Source organism: Mytilus californianus, unplaced genomic scaffold, assembly GCF_021869535.1.
Source record: "Mytilus californianus isolate M0D057914Y unplaced genomic scaffold, xbMytCali1.0.p SCAF_18, whole genome shotgun sequence".
In the NCBI taxonomy this organism is placed as follows: Eukaryota; Metazoa; Mollusca; class Bivalvia; order Mytilida; family Mytilidae; genus Mytilus; species Mytilus californianus.
The window spans coordinates 6,116,181-6,126,953 of record NW_026262666.1 but is presented as its reverse complement, the minus strand read 5'-3'; positions in this window follow the sequence as shown (position 1 = coordinate 6,126,953).

Genomic DNA, 10,773 nt, shown 5'->3' with positions numbered 1-10,773 from the left:
TGATACGATATTTATCCACTCGAGACAGTTAAATTTTGAAATTCGAGGCTTGCCGAGCGTTTTAAATATTTAAAATTTAACTGTCGAGAGTGGATAAATATCGTATTACACGAGATTTGGTGGTGGAATCTATTTCTCTAATGATTTTCAAACAATACGCAGGCAAATTTATTCATTCTTTTCGAATGATCTGCAAAAAAGATGTGCTCTTTCTATGTGACGTCATCAGGCATGGTCGCCTTTTTTCATGCCGTCACAATAGGAAATTCAGAGGAAAGCAAGAAAATTCGACGTCATAATCGGATTTTAACCAATGAAGAACTGAGATCAAACAAACCACACGTTGATTAAATTTTTTATACAATGGGTGCAGAAAGGGATAAATTGACGAAGAATTAGAGAAATATATATAAACAAGTCTAAATTGAAAACAACGTTCAAACCTATGATTGCGTTGGATAAAAACCGCAATTTTTATACGTGTGCATGTAAAACAAATTTCTTGGTAGAGGGGTATATATATATATATATATATATATATATATATGGTTCATGTAGCAGTATCAATTCTGTAATTCATTTTTTGTTGTAAGTAATTTAAGTTCCGCTATACTCTGTTCGTAATCATACTGTCGAGAGCATATGATGACTGGAACCTTTGATTTTGGAAAGGTCTGGGGTACCAAAAAATAAACGAATTTGTCGTCATCTCTGGAAATGGAATAGGACATGAATTTCATTATCTATTCAAATGTCAAAACCAGGAAATAAAAAACCCTAGAAATAAATATATACCACCATATTACAATGCAAATCAAAGAGAATACAAATTGAAATGACTTTAAATGTTTTTTAATGATGTCTTTTTGAGTTAAATGTTAATAATAATGATAAAATTATGTAAATTAACACTTTGCTGTATTTTACCATTCAATCAATACTTTTTAGTATATATTAATTATGTTTTGTGTATATATATTTATTGTACGCCTATATGTCTGAATTAGAGGTTTGATATTGTAAGATTAAAGTATGTTGGAATGTTTGGCCTTACGGAACAAATGAGATCAGCCCTATGTTTCTAAAGCGGTTCAAAACTTTGTTTTTAGGATTTTTTTTTTGTATGCATGTTATAACTATCAAACATATAAGTTTGTCTGAATATGTATCTGTCAATGATTTTATTATTATACACTTATTAACGGTTTATTTTGTACAGTAGGTTGCCATGGGGGGTTCATTCAACCTATGCCAACATTTTGAAATGAAGATATCTAATTTGGTTTATTCCCGATTGTTCCACTTTTTAAAATTTTAGAGTTCTAATTGTCCCACATCAAAAGTTCTGATTGTCTCAAATCAAAAGTTATAATTGTCCCATATCAAAAGTTCTGATTGTTCGACATTATTTAATTATGTTAAATGTTCTTAAATAAATAATGCAATTGTTGTTTGTTTTGCAATATCAAATTTGAACTTGACCGACACACCGAGCCGTATTTGTAATGTGCATTTCACAAGATAATAGTCCGCAGGAAGACATGTCACCCTACCCAGACACATTATTCTTACTCTGGGCAGACCAGTCTTTCCTCTTACTCCTAAATGCTTAGAGGAGAGGCAGCAAATACCAATTTTCAAATCTTGGGTTTGACCCGGTCGGAGGATAATTGCTTTATATTTGATATTGTAAATGTAAATGTTAATGCTTGATACTTTTATGAATTTTTCTGTATATATTTGTTCAATTTACAATGATTGTTATTGGAGTTATTAATATTACAATACTATTGTAACAAAAACAAAAATGATAAAGCAACTTTTAGACTGAAATAAAATTTAAATTTAAATGTAGAAAGAGAATAAGATTTTATACACTTCCAAATTGAAGACTCCGCAACTTGTCGAAATTCAAAATAAAATGTTTTTTTTATCTTTATTTTTTACGTATGTTTGTTTATTTGATTTTTTTAAATTTCACATTTAGAACAACACAATTTTGTATGAATTAAGTTCTATTTTGTATTTTTTTTTTTGTCTATTTTTTTCAAATTTTATTAGTATTACTACAATGTCATTTTGCAAGTATTTTATTATTTTGTTTCTAATTGCAAAGGAGTTATTTTAATGCTTAAACATACTGACTGTATTTTACTTATAAGGACTTTTGCGCTTTTAACCTGTAGCACGAGAGGACATTTGCACTCCAAACACTATGCCATTATGGACATTTGCGCTTTAAACTTTTAAAAAGTGCAAATGTCCTTTTAAAAAAGCACAAAAGTCCCGCCCCGACCTATCATTAATTGTTTATTGTTGTAACAACACCTATTGTATTTTGTGTGTTCACATTTTTCAAATGTTGGCACAAGTTGAATCAATATTTTTCTAATGATGGCATGGGTTGAATTAATATTTTTCTAATGTTGGCATATGTTGAATCAATATTTTCAAATGTTGGCATTGTCTGAAGACCCCGCCATGGGATGTTATTGTTTTCCTACCATGAGATACCTTAAAATGTTGAACAACATAATTAAATTTTATATTTTTGATTGTGTCCGTTTTGTTTTGTTTTGTTTTGTTTTGTTTGACCCATTGAAATTGACCTTATCGAAATAATGTGTTACATTTGTAACTAATTTTTAGGGAGTTAATTGCACATCTAAGACGAAAGATTTTACATCAAAGTAGTTATCATTTAGTTGCATTTTCAGGTAAAAAAAACCCAGAAGGGATCTTCGAACAAAAAGTGGAATTTCCTCTACATGTCTAGCGTGGTACATGTATTATAGGATAATATATAGCCTAATTAAGATTTTACAACTAAGCCATTTTAAACATTTAGAAATTCAACAATCTAAAAACATTGGAATATATATAAAAACATATAGCTTAAAGATTATTCATCCAATAAGTTTATTTGGATCATATCTTAATTTACGAGCTCTTTAAACAACATCTTTGTACAATTCACGATGAAATATCCCGTGTGAGATTTTGAAAAAGAGGGTACAGTCAAACAATCCTATTTCACCAACAAATGAAATCTCGAGGTCATATTACGATTTTAAATTCAAACAATTATAGACTAGTGTCTACACAATATTTAAGCTCTGTCCAGACTTTGAACTGGCTACTTGACTGATGATTCCCCCGATGACTTGAAGTCCACCAGCAGGATACCACCTAAAATAGGATCCGTCTTTTCGATATGGCTGCCCTTCGAGTAAAGACGAGTCGGGGAAGCTGCTCTGACCTGCAAATCGCACATAACCTGTGATACATGGTTAATTCATTGTTGTTTTTTATACATCCAGTGGCAAATATTGCATGCATATACAGAACAAGAACAAGTTAACAATAAATACGAAAGGTTAGTTCACTGCAATCTGCATGGGACGATCGGGATGTAGGAGGAAATTATTCTGCTACTGGAAAACATAGTTTTTTAATAAGGGCAAACATTTTGCCTTGCAGCAAGCCACGTCCGGACTACTCAAATAGTTAGTGCTGTGATTCTTTAACGTTATTAGACCGATGCACAATCCCGACACAGTCATCGGTTTTATCGCCACGGATTAACCTGGATATATACCTTTCAAATAATGTCAGTGGAAAATGTGGATGAGACACCAATCACCTCATTAAAAAGTAAACCATTATTTTTATATCATCTATAGCAGTACTTCAACATGTGTTACCCCAATGATTGACCGAGTACAGGAATATGGTAACATCCAGCAGTAGATCCGTGCCAGGTGCATTAGACCAAAACACATCTATAGATAACATATACAGCTGGTTTTTATTCAATATGTCAAGCTTTAAAGCACGTTGAGATTTACACAGATTACAATCAAACAATACGAATAGCACATTTAGATTTAAAAACAGTACTGTCTATTGCATAATAGAGACTATGCCATTTTTAAGTCCTGAAATTAATACGCTCAACGAAAATAATGTATAATATAAATCGACGGATAAGTATATAGCTTTGTTAACACTATTATTCAAAAACCTGTATCCAAAACCATTACGAGTCAGAATTACTTATTGAACTACATGGGAATAAAATAAGCAGATATGGTATGATTGTGATTGATTGATTGTTGGTTGCTTAACGTCCAGTGGCAGTTTGATTGTGAATGAGACAACTATCCAACACAGTCCCAAAACGTGGATATAAGCAATTATAGGTCACTGTACGGCCTTCAACAATGAAAAAAATACCATATTGTCAGCTATAAAAGGCCCCGACAAGAAAAACGTGAAACAATTAATTCAAACGAGAACATCAATGGCCTGATATTGGATAAAATGACTAACAAAAAACAGATTTAACAGACAGCAGCCAACGACAACCACTAAATTACAGGCTCCTGGCTCGGGATAGGCACATAAAGAATGTGGCGGGGTTAAACATGTTTACTAGACCCTTTACATTATTGACACACACAAAAAAAAAAACACCAGCTGCTTTAGAAAATAAAATAAAAACCATTTCCATTGAGATGTTAAAAGTAAATTGCAGAATGGGGTTATAACATTAAGATTGATTGGAGGATGTTCTCTCCTGTTTTTTTTTTTTATATTATAGATAAGGTCGAATTGTGTCAACTGTAACACATGAATTGTCGCGCACGTTTATGTTATTTTATTTAAAAACTGATTCAACCTTAACTTGCTTGGATGGCTAATTTTGAAAAAAAAATGAAGTCAACTGACAAAAAGCAAAGATCAAGAATAAATTGGAAATGTACTCAGGAAGATTTGAACTTTTAGAAATACGCTTGGCTATTAATGAAAAATCATTGGTAAGGAAGCTCATCAAAATGGTAGGTACTGCATAGCATCTGATGCATGGCCCAGTCTCTGATCTGCGAGAAAGAATAGGTAACAGTACTAAGTCTCTACCAGCAGTATCAATACACCTATAAAAAATTCATTCAAATAAAAATCACAGGGAATGTACTCTATATGTACTTTTTGCGAATCCCTTCCCCGAATAGAAAAAAAAAGAATTTGGAAAAAAAAGTATCTTTCATATTTTTATCTTTTTTCTGTAATTGATTGGCAGTTCCACTTCCTGTTAAATTTGAGCTGCAACTCAACGATTTGTCTAACTTAATAGAATACAAAGAATATATGGACAATAGAAACTCACTACAAAAAGTTCATAATTGCTATGTTTCAAAGTATGCAATCTTAACCGTTATTTTAAAATAATCAAAATTCTCTGTTATTGTCATCTATCAGAGGCATTTTGATATCTCTGCATCTTTTTAAGTGTGTATTTGATATAAATTCATCAAAACATTTCTAGTACGAAACAATAAAATGTCTGGATCTTAACTGCAATAAAATCACTTTTAACATGTTTAAGTTGAAGCCTTGGCGTTACTTTTTATGGTTAAATTCTGAATAATTTTGTGATAAAACGATGGGAGTTAATTCAGAGTAGTATAACTTATAGACTGCTTTCAAACCGTTGGCTCCTTTGAATAAGTACATCAAAAAGTATTATACACATAACATTTTGAAAGTTTTCAGGAGAAATTTCTCTGTCTGAAAACAATACTTATGTTTTTGAATTTTGTCTTGCATATTTTGAATCCTCTTTCATTTATTAAAAAAAAGTCTGTTTTTACAATATCTTGTCTGTAATATCAATATTCAAAGCCTTATCCAAAAAGGTATGTTGTTACAATATGCAGCATTCATGTTTTAATATATTATTATTTAATTGGAAGCATGCGAAATATATAACAAGAGAGACAAATATAAAGAGGAATAACTCTAATGTTGATTATAATAGAATTGAATGTCTTTTTAAAATAATTCATACGAAATGAAAACATGAAGCGCTTCTATATAAACTTTCATGTTGACTTATTTGTAGATCTTACTTTGCTGAACATTATTGCTGTTTACAGTTTATCTCTATCTAAAATAATATTCAAGATAATAACCAAAAACTGCAAAATTTCCTTAAAATTACCAATTCAGGGGCAGCAACCCAACAACGGATTTTCTGATTCGTCTGAAAATTTCAGGGCAGATAGATCTTAATCTGCTGAACAATTTACCTAGTATCAGTTTTGCTGCAAATGCTTTAGGTTCAGTGATATAAGCCAAAAACTGCATTTTACCCCTATGTTCTATTTTTAGCAATGGCGGCCATCTTGGTTGGCAATCGGGGTCATCGGACACAATTTTTAAAATAAATACCCTAATGATGATTGTGGCCAAGTTTGGTTGAATTTGTCTATGTAGTTTCAGAGGAGAAGATTTTTGCAAAAGATTACAAAAAATTACGAAAAATTGTTAAAAATTAACCATAAAGGGCAATAACTCCTTAAGGGGGCAATTGACCATTTTAGTCATGTTGACTTATTTGTAGATCTTACTTTTCTGAACATTATTGCTGCTTACAGTTTATCTCTATCTATAATAATATTCAAGATAATAACCAAAAACGGTAAAATTTCCTTAAAATTACCAATTCAGGGGCAGCAACCCAGCAACGGGTTGTCTGATTTGTCTGAAAATTTCAGGGTAGATAGATCTTGACCTGATGCACAATTTTATTCTCATGTCAGATTTGTTCTAAATGCTTTGGTTTCAGAGATATAAGCCAAAACCTACATTTTACCCCCTATGTTCTATTTTCATGGCGGCCATCTTGGTTGGCAAGCCGGGTCAACGGACAAATTTTTTAAACTAGATACCCCAATGATGATTGTGGCCAAGTTTGGTTAAAGAAGATGGTCCGGTAAGTGCTAGTCTTGGCCTATTATTCGAAGTACATCTAATGAAAGATTTTTGACATTTTTTAAACACTTTAGTGTCTACGTCAGTCGATTCAATTAGTTTATGTAAAATATTTTGACTGATTTGATCATTACAAAGGCTCAAATTCAAGCTTAACTATGAAAAATCTATCAAATATGCCATACAACGTCACTTTTCAGATGGTTTTTGTCTAAAATGCAAGTGGCCGCATTCGTGTTCAGTCTCAACCTTTATATATGTTATGTATTATCGTCAAATACAACATATATTTAAATATTAAGACTGAACACAAATGCGGCCAATTCCATTTTGGACAAAAACCGTCTTAAAATTAGCACAAATGCTAAAATTGTAAAGATTTCACTAATATTGCATGAATTTATGATGATATTACCTGATGCATGTGCATTGCATTGTAAAAACCAGCCCATATTTATGGAACAGAAGTATTCTTCTTTCCACTAAATAGCTAAAAGTTTACATTTTAACAAATTGCTTAAAATGCTATATTTTGGGGCCAAAAAGGGGTCTTACCGGGCCTACTCCTTTGGTCCAGTAGTTTCAGAGGGGAAAATATTTGTAAAAGTTAACGACGACGGACGCTAAGTGATGAGAAAAGCTCACTTGGCCTTTTAGGCCAGGTGAGCTAATAAAAGGGGTTGGCAGTTTAGCTTCTACGAATAATAATAGCTCTAAGATTTTATAAAATAAGTACTATGAGGATCAGTAGAGACTCCAAATGCACAACTGTGCTCTGTAGCTGCAGCACTTTCAAGGCAAATTTTGTAGTTGAAAGATATCCCATTTTATTACGATCCCCTGAGCAAAGAAGAAATTTCACTCGATTGCGTATTTTGTCCCACAGACTTAGAATTGAACAGGGTCGTTATAAGGGTATTTCTAAAAATAAAAAAAAAGAGTATGTCTCAGGTGCACCTCAAATGAAATTGATAATGATTTTTTTTTTTTATTTTCATGCACATCATCTTTAACTAGTAGAAACTGCATGTACTCATCAGGCCGATGAAGCTAATTTGTTTAGCGAAATATTGCGTATTTCTATTTAAAATCTAATAGAACTTTTTAATGTATTAATTAGCGTGTTTAAGTTATATTCTTAGACATTTATATAATTTTAATTCAGTAACTGTATCAGTTTATTTTCACAAACTGATCCACGCCTAAATAGATTGGATGTTGATTGTTTCTATTTTTAGACATTATATATATAATTGCGGTTTTTATCCAACGCAATCATAGGTTTGAACGTTGTTTTCAATTTAGACTTGTTTATATTTTTTCGTTTGGGCTTGTATTATATTTGCCTTCGGGTTTTATATGATCCGTTCATCCTATTTTGACTCCTCAAAATTCAAGAGTCTATCCTAAATTGAGGTAAATTGTATGGCTTTTCAAATACCGTTTCGATTCCTAACATCACTGAAGAGACATTAATTGCCGAAATCCGGATATGGTGTACAAAAACCTTTGCACCTTTTGTTTGCGGTATGCTATCTTTTCCGCAAGTTTATTGTTTTTTGTTTAGTATTAAATTTATAATTAAGATCCATTTATTACATCGGTGATCCGTTTATTTGGCAATCGCCAATGGCAGTCAGCAGGGTTTAAGAACATTTGTTGTTAAACCTGTTAGTCAAATGCGTTTTGTTAAAATATACTTTTTCACTTTTTTGGTCTTTTGGAAAATGTTGTTTGTGCTGTATTTAGACCCCTCTAACAAGAAATTTGTTTTGCATGCACACGTATAAAAATTGCGGTTTTTATCCAACGCAATCATAGGTTTGAACGTTGTTTTCAATTTAGACTTGCTTATATTTTTTCGTTTGGGCTTGTATTATATTTGCCTTCGGGTTTTATATGATCCGTTCATCCTATTTTGACTCCTCAAAATTCAAGAGTCTATCTTAAATTGAGGTAAATTGTATGGCTTTCCAAATACCGTTTCGATTCCTAACATCACTGAAGAGACATTAATTGTCGAAATCCGGATATGGTGTACAAAAACCTTTGCACCTTTTGTTTGCGGTATACCCTCTTTTCCGCAAGTTTATTGTTTTTTGTTTAGTATTAAATTTATAATTAAGATCCTTTTATTACATCGGTGATCCGTTTATTTGGCAATCGCCAATGGCAGTCAGCAGGGTTTAAGAACATTTGTTGTTCGACCTGTTAGTCAAATGCGTTTTGTTAAAATATACTTTTTCACTTTTTTTGGTCTTTTGGAAAATGTTGTTTGTGCTGTATTTAGACCCCTCTAACAAGAAACTTGTTTTGCATGCACACGTATAAAAATTGCGGTTTTTATCCAACGCAATCATAGGTTTGAACGTTGTTTTCAATTTAGACTTGTAAATTTATATATATTTATATGTGTGTGTGTGTGTGTTTCATACATATTTAAACTGCTTTTCTATTTGTATGCATACTTGGTTATATTATTTTTTTAAATAATGTCGTATATTGTAATATTCTCTTTGTGAGCCCATTTAATAGAAATAAAACATCTTCTTATATGTATACTATTTGGAATTTCCATATCAACGCACATATGCATATCAAGTCGAATCCACAGGCTGAGAACTGATATTTTGTTGATATTCAAATCTGAACAAGATTTATCATCAGTAATGTTTTATTGCTTGTTTATTATAAAAAGACTGGTCGGCTCTGAGTCAGAATAATGTGTCCTAGTGGAGTGACATGTCTAACTGCAGAAAGATATTCCAGTGCGGTAACACTATACAAATCAAACCAAGCATGTTGATCTAGTACCATTTACTACAAAGCATAAAATATGAACGCTCGTCTTACACACTATAGTCTTGTTTTTGTCATGATATAGCTAAAAAAAATTACTTAATGTACACAATCTATTTTTTTATAAATATAGGTACCATCGACACCAGAAGAATGAAAAGAAATTCCATCGGATTTTTATGAGAAATGGAATTATCCAAATTGTTTGGGGGCTATAGATGGGAAACATGTTGTCGTCCAAGCACCATGTAACAGTGGATCATATTATTACAACTACAAACACACGCACAGTATCGTTCTGATGGCTCTTGTTGATTCTAACTACCGCTTTACCTACGTGGATGTAGGAAGTAATGGTCGTGTGAGTGACGGAGGAGTCTTTCGACAATGTACACTGCAAGAATCCATTGAAAAGGAGTTAATAAATTTTCCGGGTTCTAAAGAATTACCTGGAAGACACCAAAAAGTTCCATTTGTTGTTGTTGGCGATGAAGCATTTCCGCTTAGGAGTACTTGATGAAACCGTATCCTCAATGGGGTGGATTAGATGATTCACAAAGGATTTTTAATTACAGACTGTCGAGAGCAAGAAGAATTGTTGAAAATGCCTTTGGTATTCTATGCAACAGGTTTCGTGTTTTGAGAGCCCCTATTCTTGTATCACCCGACAAAGTTGAAAAGATAGTTTTGTGCTTTTGCGCATTGCATAATTTTTTACGTCCAGAAACTCATACGGCAAATGATTCAGAGAATGGACAGGATATTGGAACAGGGCTACTGAAAGTTCCTCGTGGAGGAATTCGTAACTCTTGTCAGGCGAGACAAATTCGCGATGAATTTAAAGAGTACTTTTGTACTACAGGTCAGGTTCCATGGCAAACAAATGCTGTAAGATAAATAAAAACACATTTCCTAACTTTCTGTCTTTAATGCCTATTGTATATGCATGAAGAGAATATGTAGTCACAAATTCTTCATATTACAACAATTCAATACTAGAGATAATAAACTTAAGTTAGATATATAGGACTTAACTGTTTTATTATAATATAACAGAAGTTAACACAATATTAGAAAAAAATACGACAACATATATCTATTTTGAATTTGCATTGGATATTTTAAAGGTTGAGATACTGGTTTCCATCTATGTATTGAGCGTAGCATTGATTTTGGGATTGGCTATTATTCATTTGA